This window comes from Schistocerca cancellata, chromosome 7 (assembly GCF_023864275.1).
Source record: "Schistocerca cancellata isolate TAMUIC-IGC-003103 chromosome 7, iqSchCanc2.1, whole genome shotgun sequence".
Lineage (NCBI taxonomy): Eukaryota > Metazoa > Arthropoda > Insecta > Orthoptera > Acrididae > Schistocerca > Schistocerca cancellata.
Genome location: NC_064632.1, coordinates 220,565,691 through 220,580,342, shown reverse-complemented (window position 1 = coordinate 220,580,342; position 14,652 = coordinate 220,565,691).

Below are 14,652 nucleotides of genomic sequence, written 5' to 3'. Positions count from 1 at the left end.
AAGAAGAAGAGGCATGTGGTAAGACATCAAGCAATAACCTCCACTGTGTATGAGGTATTTGTAGAGGATAGAAAGAGGATAGAAACTGTAGGGGAAGACAGAAATTTTAATGTATTTAACAAATAAGGTAGGGTACAGGTACTAATCTGAGATGAGGACTGTGGCAGTGGAGAGGAATTCATGGCAGGCTGTATCAACGCTTCAGAAGGCTGATGACCCACAATGTTGACACTTGTGGCAAATCTACAGTTCTGAACTTTGGGAGATTTTGTAGTGATGTTTTCATTATGTTGCGGCTGGATCAGGTCGACTACTTTTTATCAGCTCTTCCTATGATATGTTTCTGCTCTGAGCATGGAGAAAGAAGAACACTCCCAGGGAATATTCTATCTTACCTTTTCTGTGTTGCTGTACAAAGCGTTGCAGCTACGCTATGAAGTAACTTGTCTGGTGTTACAACAATTAGCGTGACGTAAAGATAGTAAGAAAGCACAACATCTTTTGAGGTATGCTGAGGGGAAGGCAATGATGATAGATGTTGAGAGAGATCGCCTGTTATATCAATTAACGGATAGAATCAAAGTGTGAAGTAATAAAGGACAGGTGGGGTGGCGAGAATTATTCGGAACACGCACCAGCGGTCTGCAGAAGACAAGATGGTCATGAGTGCCCAAATAGTTCATTAGTTCTACTGAGGGAGTAGTATCAGCGCTGCTGCATGAAAAGGCGCATGGTTTTTGGACGCACAGGCTGGCCGGAATCAACGTCGCGTTGGACGAACAAAGCAAACTTTCTATGCGCCACCTAGAAAAGGAGGCTGCATGCGTTATGAGACCTGGGTCTCTTCTCCACTCGAACACTTCACGCTGGAAAATTCCGTGGGAGACAACGTCCGATATTATCGAAATGTCATAGGTTGCCACAGAACTACGTTGGATATCGGTCAGAAACGTTTTATCTTGTACAAGCTCGAGGGAATGTTCAGAACGACTGAAGCTCGCGCGTTTTGAGAAAGACCAGCCACGAAAGCATCCACCAAAAAAGAGATCTGTAGTGATATTTGATCAGGTGAGAGACGAAATCAAGAATATTTGAAAGATGCCTCAGGTACCAGGTTCGATCAAGTCAACTGCTTACATCTGAACAAAAATCTTCAGAAATCACCCTCATTCTGCCAATTACCTTGTCACAAAGGACGGAAGAACAGACAGAACTACAATAATTGGAACCTGACAGTCATGAGAAGGCAGGATTCGGTTACACTTGCGGACGGGGCCGTAATCAATTACTATTGGTTGCCTTTTACTGTTACACTTATTTATTTTTAAAACAATAGCTCCAGACTCAACAATAAATTAAAAAGTACCAAAGTTATTAATGAAGGAATAAACAACGGTGTAAATAATAGTGTTTTCCGTACGTTACAATTTAGCAAAATCACCATAAAATACAGATCTGTTTGAAAAAAAAAAAAAAAGCGAGCCACTGTGATCACGGCTGAAGGCCTTACACGCCAGGAATGGCAATTAATTTAAGAACTCGCTGCGATTACAACTTACAGGTATTGAAATATTAAAAGGAAAGAGGCCACAAACACAGCAGAAGGCATCAGACGCCAGGAATGGCAGTAAATAATGTTTTAAAGCTCACTGCTAAAATCGAATTATTTTTTCAAAGCAAATGACCACAATTATGGTTGAAGGCCTTACATGCCAGAAGCGGAAGTTATATAAAAATTTTAGAAACCTGCTGCAAAACAGCAAATACAAGCGAAGGTTAATAAAAGAAACAAGCAGCTGACCATAAAACGGGTGAAATAAGAAGGTAACCTTGTAACACAACTGTTACACTGTTAGATTTATTCCAGAAGTCGACCAGATCTGTTAACTGGACATACATAACCTTCAATGTAGGCATTACATGGTTGTTGTTGTTGTTGTTGTTGTGGTCTTCAGTCCTGAGACTGGTTTGATGCAGCTCTCCATGCTACTCCATCCTGTGCAAGCTTCTTCATCTCCCAGTATCTACTGCAACCTACATCCTTCTGAATCTGCTTAATGTGTTCATCCCTTGGTCTACCATTACAAGGTATGGTAATAAATAATACAATAATAAAACACAAGGACCAGTCACAGACAGTGCTCCAGGAATCGACCTCTGAGAAGGTCGGCAACAAACACCTTCGCGAGCGATGAGATAGGCAGCCAAGAGTTGCATTCTCTTCACAAGATGGTAACTCACATTAGTGACAGTCTAACGAATGACTAATGATAATGTTGCCGAAGCTACCTGACGTCCAATAAACCAAATGCCAGAATGGAACAACACGCCAAAGCCGGAACCGGCGGACTGCACTACGCCCCCAGAATACTGTGCTCAGAGCACCCGGAACGAGAAAGGAACACTACAGCCAGAGTTGAAGAATCACAAAGGGGCTGCAATCAAGGAAACTGTCAAAACTACACGCCTTACCGGACAGCAGTGGCAAGGCGAGCAAGCATTCACTGCCGTTACATACACTAATCCCCAGGGCAGGTAACTGGGGCGTTAGCGGCCACCAGGCAAGGAAAAACACCTCTGGTTGAAATTAACAAATTGTAACAGGCTGAACGCTGTAAATAGTAACAAGAAGTCGAGGAAAGCTAATCAAATCCGCATTCACCAAGCATTCCACTCGCTGCTCTCTGCCTCGACGATACTATGAGCAGCAACACGAACCCAAGTCACTAGAGAATCGCGAGATGTCACAATGGTGTAGGTTTATCTATTTGAATTGAAATGCACCCATCTTAAAGCCTGCAGGATCTGGTTTACGATGAGGTTGTGTAACCTCGTGACCACAGCCCTTCCATCTGGCAGTCCATGCGCGCCGCCAGCAGTCCTGTCGTGTTCTCACACCGCGTAGACCTGTCTCCTCCTGAGTCCCCAACAGAACTGCCACCCTCACACGACATGGAGAAACAATGACTTCGCCCCAAAAATAGGGCAACAGTTACCACATATCGAAAACCGCCGCTGCTGTCTCTAGCGGACAGGCAACGTTTGCGAAACGATTGGCGCCAGTCACCACGAGAAAAAGACAAACAACCGCAACCGTGCCAACTAAAGCATACGGTGTGGCCACCTACCGAGAGCGGAAACCTACCAACAGCACCAACGCATGCCGCAGTACGGCTCAATAATACGCAATCAAATGGCCGTTTGCTTTTCAAAAAAATTACTGAAGTGTTCACAGTAACCCGACACATACGATTTCACTCTATACTCGATGAGACACAAGTGTTGCTGAAGAATAAAGCCGGCCGGTGTGGCCGAGCGGTTCTAGTCGCTACAGGCTGGAACCATGCCACCGCTACGGTCGCAGGTTCGAATCCTGCCTCGGGCATGGATGTGTGTGATGTCCTTAGGTTATTTAGGTTTAAGTAGTTCTAAGTTCTAGGGGACTGATGACCTGAGAAGTTAAGTCCCATAGTGCTCAGAGCTATTTGAAGAATAAATCGAGGTACGAAATGATCTTCGAAAATTTCTTGCTTGACTTATAATCCACTTAACATGCTGTGTGTATACCTGTTAATAGCCCTTTAGAAAGTATTCCTTTCGGAAAAGAAGCGTTCAATGTCAATTCACCATTAACGTTAGAGTAATTTATGATTTTATTAATCAGGAGAATGGCACAATTGCATTTTAATTCATCCATTATATACTGGAGCAACTTTAATTTACAACTAGAAGAATTTTAACTGTTTCGTACTAACAGTAATTTCATGTATCTCTGGAAGAGAGGCCAACGGCATCAGGCCATCGAATACCAGTGTTAGTCAGAAAACAGGATTTTTAGGACATACCTGAAATTCGTGGTACATATACTGGAGAAATGTTTTTTAGTAAAGCTTATATGATGCATGAAATGGAAATGAATGTAAAACAAAGCCTAATAAGACTTATCTGTAAGACAAAAATTATCACAGATACAGTTTGATTGTGTTAATGATGCAATTCTCTATGTTACGCCGGCCGAAGTGGTCGTGCGGTTCTAGGCGCTGCAGTCCGGAACCGCGAGACCGCTACGGTCGCAGGTTCGAATCCTGCCTCGGGCATGGATGTTTTGATGTCCTTAGGTTAGTTAGGTTTAACTAGTTCTAAGTTCTAGGGGACTAATGACCTGAGAAGTTGAGTCCCATAGTGCTCAGAGCCATTGGAACCATTTCTCTATGTTACAGTTCTTACAATAATGCAGACAGTTCGAAAATAGTTTCTTTAAGTCTGCGATAGTTCCATAGTGCTTGATTATAAGTCAAAAATCACGAGATCTTTTTTATTAAAAATGTAGTGCTTCTTCGTAAGACACCATTATCGCTACTATGCTGCTCTCCACTCTGTATAGATTTTAATTACTTGTGAATCGTCTAACTGCGACCTTCACATGGCTTCGGAGACAGTCAGGAAACAATCATTCACATTACTGGTTCCTCAGGAATATCTTCAGCTGTCGCTTCCGATCCTTCAGTCTCTTTTTTCCGTTATTTTTAGATCTACAGTTTCCGTATGTTCCAGAACCTGAATTGTCGTACTGGGAGTGCCAGGGATCAGCTTATACCGTTATTACTTTTTTACCTTGCTTGTTTCCTGTGGAACATCGGCAGCAACAAACAAAACATTCTAGTGGTTGACTTTAGTAGAAAATGTACTTGTCACTGGACCAATGAATACAGCTTTCTGTGCGTCAACATGTTTATGCAGATGACAAGGTGTTTACATCAAACGTTAGCGGCTGTATTTATAAGAATGGCTGTAACTGATGCTTCTGACATATGCATTGAATAACGATTCGCCTCTCCTGAGTCTGCAGGTGATGTGACGTCACGATTTCCGGTCAACACAACGAGCTTGCATCCCAGTAAGTTATATTTCCTGTACGTTACAACAAGAAAAGGTGCGTATGATGAGCTACCCTGTGCCAGAACAGAGCTATGTTACTGCGGCTCACGTCTACGTCCACGTGGTATTAGTGGCTGTTCGCTGAGTAATATTTCCCAATGTCAACACGTCTGATTCTCTGTTACGCTTCAGGGTATAATTTTACTCTAATTTTCTTGATTGACAAGATTTGACATCGTCAAGTGTGTTTAGATCGCGACCTTAATTACCATTATGTTATTTATTTGCCTCGATCGCTCTTTTATAAAAAGATGACCAGCTTCGATTGCCCAGGCAATCATCTTCATTAAAATATCGTTACAGTGAGTAACTTGTCGTAGCTAGTAAAATAACGTACTAAGTCTTTAAAACTACTGTGTATTCTATCAACACATTCCTCTCCGTACTCGTGGTATTGGGTCATTCGATATTAATCACTGATGAAACCGATTTAAGTCTCTAATATCTCGACTACCAACCTTACGAAGCACAATGTTACCGAAATTTTGTGTCTTATGTAACCAGACCCAGAATTAATGGCAAACATCGAGTTCTTTGTGTACTTATTCACCTTCTGTATTTACGTAAAAATCAGAGGAGCCCAAATGAATTTTTCGTTTCTCTCAAATTTACAAACGAACAGCGAGGAACGGTTCGCTTTTCAGTAGACCGAACGCGAAATTAACACGGTATGCATTTTCATTGAACTGGAGCAATGTGGAGAGCTGTGGTTGGCGTATTTTAAGATCTCTGAAACAGTAAACATCACTCCATCATTCTTCGTTTGTCTTAAATGTGTTTTACTTTACATTTGTCAATACTGTGTATCCGTATTGGGCCAGCGGTTTCAAAATATAATCTTCTTAGCTGACGAGCAGTACCAAGCAGAATCATACTGTGAGAACAAGTGATAAATACGCTTCTAACTTTCACAACAAGTAATTATTCAGAAAGCATATGCGTGAGGAATTAAATATGACGGGTTAAGTTATGAGACAGCGATTATACAGTGTGAAAATTTTAAGCTGACAAATCAGAATAACTCGAAAAATAAGCTTCACACGAAAAAATGTGTAGAATCCAAAGCTGATTATATTCCAGTGGGACATCTTCCGGTGCTAAAACTTTAAAATTGCAAAACGGAACCCCCATTTTTATTGAGGAATCAGATTCTACATAAAAAAACTACGTACATTTTGTCTTAAACATTTGTTTTGATTCTTGGTAGTTGGCAATGTAATTCATGAACATCCATTTTCTCATTTTGGCGTGGAAAATGGTTAAAGATAAATAAAAAACACTTATTTACTTATTAAATTTTGATTCGCTAAAACTAAAACTCTCCCTCTCTCCCCGTTGTGTGGGATTTGAGAGAGAGAAATTAGAGCTTTGCCACGAAAAAAACAAAACTTATCCGAATCTGAGGAAAAAATGGGACTTAACATCTGAGGTCATCAGTCTCCCAGAACTTAGAACTACCTAAACCGAACTAACCTAAGGACATCACAGCATCCATGCCCGAGGCAGGTTTCGAGCCTGCGACCGTAGTGGTCGTGCGGTTCAAGATTATAGCGCCTAGAACCGCTCGGCCAGTCCGGCCGGCAGGCATAACCATATCAAGAACCATCAACGATGTGCACGATACACGACTCACGAGAGCAGTCAGAATACGACTGAATTCTGAGCCTTTTTTCCCTTTATTGTCCTCTTATGGGCAGAGTAGGGTTGGGAGCGGGACAATCCAATACTCTTCAGCCAAGTGACATTACATTTGCATAAAATTAGGAAAGTATGAAACTTCCTGGCAGATTGTGTGACGGGCCGATACTCTAACTCGGGACCTATGCCTTTCGCGGGCAAGTGCTCTACCAACTGAGGTACCCAAGCACGGCTCACGCCCAGTCCTCACAGCTTTAATTCCGCCAGTACCTCGTCTCCTATCTGCCAAACTTCACGGTCTCACCCCGGCACACAGTTTTAATCTGCCAGGAAGTTTCATATCAGCGCACAGCCCGTTGTAGAGTGAAAATTTAATTCAAGAGGAAATACACATACACTCCTGGAAATTGAAATAAGAACACCGTGAATTCATTGTCCCAGGAAGGGGAAATTTTATTGACACATTCCTGGGGTCAGATACATCACATGATCACACTGACAGAACCACAGGCACATAGATACAGGCAACAGAGCATGCACAATGTCGCCACTAGTACAGTGTATATTCACCTTTCGCAGCAATGCAGGCTGCTATTCTCCCATGGAGACGATCGTAGAGATGCTGGATGTAGTCCTGTGGAACGGCTTGCCATGCCATTTCCACCTGGCGCCTCAGTTGGACCAGCGTTCGTGCTGGACGTGCAGACCGCGTGAGACGACGCTTCATCCAGTCCCAAACATGCTCAATGGGGGACAGATCCGGAGATCTTGCTGGCCAGGGTAGTTGACTTACACCTTCTAGAGCACGTTGGGTGGCACGGGATACATGCGGACGTGCATTGTCCTGTTGGAACAGCAAGTTCCCTTGCCGGTCTAGGAATGGTAGAACGATGCGTTCGATGACGGTTTGGATGTACCGTGCACTATTCAGTGTCCCCTCGACGATCACCAGTGGTGTACGGCCAGTGTAGGAGATCGCTCCCCACACCATGATGCCGGGTGTTGGCCCTGTGTGCCTCGGTCTATGCAGTCCTGATTGTGGCGCTCACCTGCACGGCGCCAAACACGCATACGACCATCATTGGCACCAAGGCAGAAGCGACTCTCATCGCTGAAGACGACACGTCTCCATTCGTCCCTCCATTCACGCCTGTCGCGACACCACTGGAGGCTGGCTGCACGATGTTGGGGCGTGAGCGGAAGATGGCCTAACGGTGTGCGGGACCGTAGCCCAGCTTCATGGAGACGGTTGCGAATGGTCCTCGCCGATATCCCAGGAGCAACAGTGTCCCTAATTTGCTGGGAAGTGGCGGTTTGTCCCCTACGGCACTGCGTAGGATCCTACGGTCTTGGCGTGCATCCGTGCGTCGCTGCGGTCCGGTCGCAGGTCGACGGGCACGTGCACCTTCCGCCGACCACTGGCGACAACATCGATGTACTGTGGAGACCTCACGCCCCACGTGTTGAGCAATTCGGCGGTACGTCCAACTGGCCTCCCGCATGCCCACTATACGCCCTCGCTCAAAGTCCGTCACCTGCACATACGGTTCACGTCCACGCTGTCGCGGCATGCTACCAGTGTTAAAGACTGCGATGGAGCTCCGTATGCCGCGGCAAACTGGCTGACACTGACGGCGGCGGTGCACAAATGCTGCGCAGCTAGCGCCATTCGACGGCCAACACCGCGGTTCCTGGTGTGTCCGCTGTGCCGTGCGTGTGATCATTGCTTGTACAGCCCTCTCGCAGTGTCCGGAGCAAGTATGGTGGGTCTGACACACCGGTGTCAATGTGTTCTTTTTTCTATTTCCAGGAGTGCAAAAAGGGGAACAGACTGGGGACATAAAAATATAGGTGGAGACAAAGGGACTTAAAGTGAATACTGTCACAGGGACGTTCACTTTGGGATAGTTAAACAAAGTCGACATAAAGTTAAAAGAACACAGTTAGCGTGTTTTGGAGCACATAAAAGACACTGGAGTCACATGTGAAACTTAAAAGTTGCCAACACTAAAGAAACACATCATAAGAAGAGACACTTAATAAACCATTGTAAACGAAGGTGCACACATGAAGAATATAAACTACACGGAGGGATCTGCCGATGCAGAGGAGGCTGGAGAGGAGGGAAAAGAAGAGAGAGGAAGAAGCAGCAGTGGAGGTGGGGCTGGTGTGTGTGGGAGAAGAAGAGGAAAAAGGGTCAGGTGGCGCAGCAAGGGGCGGGAGATGAGCGGGGTGGGAGTTGAAGAGCGAAGGCAAGTCAGGAGGGAGCGAAGAGACACAGAGGGGATTACAGGAGGGAGGAAAACCGCTCAGGGTTAGGATAGTGGAGGGGAGAGGGAGCCCTGAGGTTGGGGGTTGAGAGGATAGGAGATACCATGGGGGGGGGGGAGTTGGCAGATGATGTACAGGTTTCAGGTGTGTTTGAGGAAAAGGAGAAGATGTGGAAAGCGGATGAGTTTGTAGAAGATCCGCATGGGGTACAGGAGGCGGATACTGGGATGCATGGCATTCAAGGACTTGAAGGGCTTTATAGAAATTGGGAGGTGCAGAAATCCAAATGATGCTGGCATAAAAATGATGGTGCATATCAAGGATTTGTAGGTGTGTAGGATGATACAGTCCCAATGTTCGGCCAGACAGGAGTTTCAGGAGGTAAAGTCTACTGTGGGCATTGTAAGGAAATGGGGACTCCAGGTGAAGTGATGGTCGATGGTGAGGCCAAGGTATTTCTGGGTTAGTGAGGTGGATAGGACGACCATAAATGGTAGGGTAAAAATCATGGAGCCATAAGGAGTGTGTGGTATGACCTATGATCATTGCCTGGGTATTGGAAGGGTTGATGTGGAAGATCCACTGCTTGCAACAAGCAGTAAACTGATCAAGTTGGGTTTGAAGAGTACGTTGGGACCGTTGAAGCATAGGATAAAGGGCCAGGAAGGCCGTGTCATCAGCAAATTGGAGAAGGTGAACAGGTGGAGGATGTTTGGGAATACCTGCAGTATAGAGGAGATAAACGAGACAGGAAAGGACCAAATCTTGGTGCATGCCAGTGGTTAGATAGAATGTACAGGAGTTGGTTTAGGGATAGTGACATAGGAGAGATGACAGGAGAGGAAGGAAGCAACGAGACTGACGAAATTGATGGGTAGACCGTGGGTTTGGGGTTTACATAGAAGTCCAGGATGCCAGACACGGTCAAAGGCGTTCTAGAGGTCGAGGGAAACAAATATAGCAGAGCGACGGAAGTTAAGTTGGTGGGATAGAAGATTGGTAAGGTTAAAGATCTGGTCATCAGCTGAGAAGGAGGGCCAGAAGTCACTATGAATTAGGGGAAGGAGGTGGTGCTGCTTAAGGTGGTGATGAATACGACGGGAGAGGATGGACTCTAAGACGTTACTGAACAGGGAGGTGAGGCAGATGGGACAATAGGAAGAGATGTCAGACAGCGGTTTGTTGAGTTTAGGGAGCAGCAGGACATGGGAGGTCTTCCACAGGTCAGGGTAAAAGTCAGTGGAGAGGAGAACGGTATACAGGGTAGCAAGGGCAGCCAGGAAGGAGGGAAGCGGGGTGGGATTCCTTGAGGTGGTGGTAGTTCTGAGCAACTGTGGTGCCGTGGCGGTAGTTCTGAGCCACTGTGCTGATGGGTTTATAGGGCCCCTGTGAGCACCGATAGGCTGGCGCGCCAAACGTGGTCCACGCACAGCGCTGTGGCGGCGGCAGCAGCGCTGACCGGTTACAGAGGCGCCTCCAAGCGGCTGTCGTCAACGTCCATGGCTTCTGGTGGTCTGTCCAAATTGTCGGACCGAGACACCAGACACCTCGATCGGGCTTTCCGTGCCATGGATCCTCAACCGAGAATCCTATCGCCACATCACTGACGGTATGTTTCGAATCTACACTGACTGTCTTCATGTACGCCTCGCTGCGATCCTTAACGCAAAAGGTGGCTATTGTTGAGTGGTACTTAAGACAGGTAAATAAATTAGTGAAATCAATGTGAAGTGAAGCAGAAATTAGAAAATAAATGAAGAACTTTGAAGAGTTACACACTGACAAACAGCGGGCAGAGCAGCAGTGGCAACAGCCAGCGCTTGCAAGTCAGCACGTTCAGGAGAAGCCATCGCCCTTCCCACATAAGCGGAAGCTGTCGATCCAGCTGTCAGGGCATCGCCCGACCGGCTCACGTTTTTCTCAATTGTCACATGTGATCAAAGGCCCTCGCCTACATTCCAAGAGCCATTGACCGACGTTAAGAAAATTCTTCGAGAAACTTTTCAGTGTGACACAAGAAGCAACGATCGTGAAGTCGTTCATCTCCAGTTAGCTGAAGTAAATAAATACGTGAGACGCAGTGGGTCTGACAGTAGTTTTCAGTTCAGTTTCGGTTCGAGTTCAGTTCCAGTACAGTTCAGTCGGTGCTGAAGACCGTCATGCAGGAAGAGACTACATCATACACAGAAGCACCAAGTCCGCTGCTGTAATTGAATAGCAAGCAGCAGCCTCGCCGCCAGAAGACACAAGTTAGAAGGTATTTGAAGACTGATTTTTACGTACCCGGGTGACTCGTGAGGATGGGAAGGAGATGGCCTCACATCAGCAGTTACCTGTGAACTGGTGATGAAGATCTGTCAGCCGAAGACTGGCAAGCTGGAGTCCCTTGTTCGAGTCAGGGACACTGGCCTTCTCCCGCCGCACTGCTCCGCTGGCCAACGCACAACACACGCAACCGCATAGAGAAGAGAAACACTGGGACGCCACATCCAAGGTATCACCATCCGATCCACAACTTCATTTTCAATAATTAAACGGGCCACCTCACGATGCGTGTCTCCAGTCAACTGGGCGAAACAGCGACACGCGATACACACCACCACGCGTAATCAGACGCCGCCGCTCGCGCAAGCAGAAGGCTTTGCAAACGACACAGCTGCCATTCTTCCAGCCATAACAATCCAGTGAGGAAACCATTGTAAAAATTTTTCAATAAAAGTTATCTAATGTAAAAACGCTGTTTCATTCTACCTCATACCCGAGCCAAGGAAGAACCCACCCTGCCCACATGTTGTTAAGAGAGAAAAAGTAATTTATTTAGTGTTTTTCACCCTGACATAATGCTTTATAATCAAATGTCCTTTCAGTAATACTCATACTGACAATTGACTAGTATCAAAGCCGGCCGCGGTGGTCTAGCGGTTCTGGCGCTGCAGTCCGGAACCGCGGGACTGCTACGGTCGCAGGTTCGAATCCTGCCTCGGGCATGGGTGTGTATGATGTCCTTAGGTTAGTTAGGTTTAAGCAGTTCTAAGTTCTATGGGACTTATGACCTAAGATGTTGAGTCCCATAGTGCTCAGAGCCATTTGAACCATTTTTTTGACTAGCATCAAAAGAGACTAACCAGTTACACTATAGAGCCTTTTGACAGGTGGTCACAGTAATTTGACTGAACAGTGTACTTAACAGTAATTCACTATGAGTAAAAATACAGTAATATTTTCAGTGGCCATGACTGAACAACCGCAACTAACAATCATGTTTTGCCATTCCGACAGTTGGTATTCTGCCTGTGTTGAGGAAAAGTAAGTTTCTTTTTTTTTGTGGAAGCGTCGTGTAGAGCACGTTTGCCATGCTAATAAACGAGGAACATCTCCAAACCGCAGCACTTCCTGTCTATGGTCATGTATAACACTCCAATAGCCGTTACTGTACATAATGTATGATACGGTCCTTTGTCGGTGCAGATTAGTGTCATGATGAGTGGTGAAGTAATTCAAGGGCAAGTTCAGAAGTTATCTGCGACTTCTTGCAGAAGGTTTGCCCGTTTCCGGTTCTTTTGAGAACTGATACAGATCTTGAAGCAATAAAGAAGGAAGATTGGGGTTCAATGTTCCATCAACATCGAAGTCACAAAAGAAGGAACTCAAGCTCTGATCGGAGAAAGGTAGACATTGGTCACTGAGAAATACTTTACAAAGGAACCCTTTTGAAATATATCTTAAAACAATTTGGGTAACCACAGAAAATCTTAATGTGTATAGTCAGAAAGGAATTTCCAATCTTCACAAAAGCAAGTCTAGTAGTAACGCACTGACGACCTGGTTCACTGTTTTAGCAGTATGTACCACTACCGAAAGCCATAGGGCACTTTAGCGAAGCAAATAATCGTTTATTTCTTCCATGTGTCAAATATAGTTTTGCATTAATAATCTACACTTATAATCTGTAATTCACACTTTCGTTTAAGGTAGACGAATCACAGAACGATTTGCATTCTGTTTCCCGGCTGCTCCACTCTCAGAAACCGAGCTTCTAAGTCTTTCTGAGTGATCTGAAATTATTAGTAATCTTCTAGTATGGTCATTTGCACCTACGTACTTGTAAGTCAGCATAATGTTCTGGCACTCGAAGGAAAAGTCTGGCGACTAAAATTTCGAGAAAGGGCCTCGCCTCAGCGAAAACGCCTTTGATCTGATGGAGTAACGTTTTTCCGGAGACGTATGGGTCTCAACTTTATCTTGGATGGGGACGGAAGCTGAAGTAATGAATTAACATTTGTGCCACGGCCGGAACTTCAACCCGATTTCAAGTTACGGCCGTGGTATAAATTTTAATTCGTTGCTTTACCTTCTATCCTAATCGAAGAAATCGCCTTTGTGTTAGTAACTGCCGTCCTAACTCGCTTATCATATACATCAGACTCCACATCCTATTTAGAAGCAACACCAAACGAACTGCTCTTCTCTGAAATTTTTCGAAGTACTTAGATAATCCTATACCGAGCAGACATATTCCTGAAGAGGAAACGCAAGCATAGTTAAAGCAGTCAGTTTCGTAGATTTGTTGCATCTTCTAAGTGTTCTGCCAATAAAACAATGTCTTTGGTTCTCCTTTCCCACTTTATCTTCCGTCTGAATGTTTCGGTTTAAGTTGTTCGTAATTATAATCTGTATGCATTGACGTGTATTGAAAACATTTAAATTCGTTTGACTTAACGTGTCGCATGTATTTCAATGGATTTTTTTCAGTTCTCAAGAGGAGGACCTGCCACTTTTTAGGATCAACAGCCACTTTCCCTATCACATCCCTTCTAAATGATTTTACAATTACTTTTTACTTTCTGATGACTTCATTGGACTCATAGGATAGCATCGTCTTGAAATAATTCATGAGAGGGAGTCAGATGATCTTCTAAATCATATATATATATATATATATATATATATATATATATATATATATATATATATATATATAGGGCGTCCCAGGTGGAATGTCCAACATTTAGGGAAATCACAAGAAGGACCACTTCATGCGAACGTATGTCTTGTTCAGAAAGCTTTCCGAGGCAGAAAACAGGGAATGAACATTGCTCTATATTTTCACCTCCTTTTCTGACTTACACACGTATACATGTTCAACATTTCGTAAACATTAAAACTTGTGAAACTTGCTGGCAGATGAAAACTGTGCGACGGACCGAGACTCGAACGCGGGACCTTTGACTTTCGGGGGCTAGTGCTCTATCAACTTAGCTACCCAAGCACGACTCACGCCCCGTCCCCACAACTTTACTTCCGCCAGTACCTCATCTCCTACCTTCCAAACTTCACAGAGACGAGGTAGTGGCAGAAGTACAGCTGTGAGGAGGAGGCGTGAGTCGTGCTTGGGTAGCTGAGTTGGTGCCGGCACGGTAGCTCAGCGAGTTCCATCAGAGGGTTAGCTGCCCTCTGTAATAAAAAACTGAGTTCATCGATCACAAACGAACCAAAACGGGTGTCTTCCGACGTCCGCCCCGAGAAGATACAACGAACGAAAGAGAACAAAGTGAGATTAAAAAAAACTTGGTAGAGGACTTGACGCGAAAGGTGAAGGCCCGAGTTCGAGTCTCGGTCCGGCACACAGTTTTAATCTGCCAGGAAGTTTAATATCAGCGCACACTCCGCTGCAGAGTGAAAATCTCATTCTGAATTAAAACATGTGTTTTACAAAGTAACGATTTAAAAACCCGTATTTTTACCTATTCGCTCTAAGTATTATCTTACGCCTAACATTACAGGTGTTGCACAGTTTATAATTAG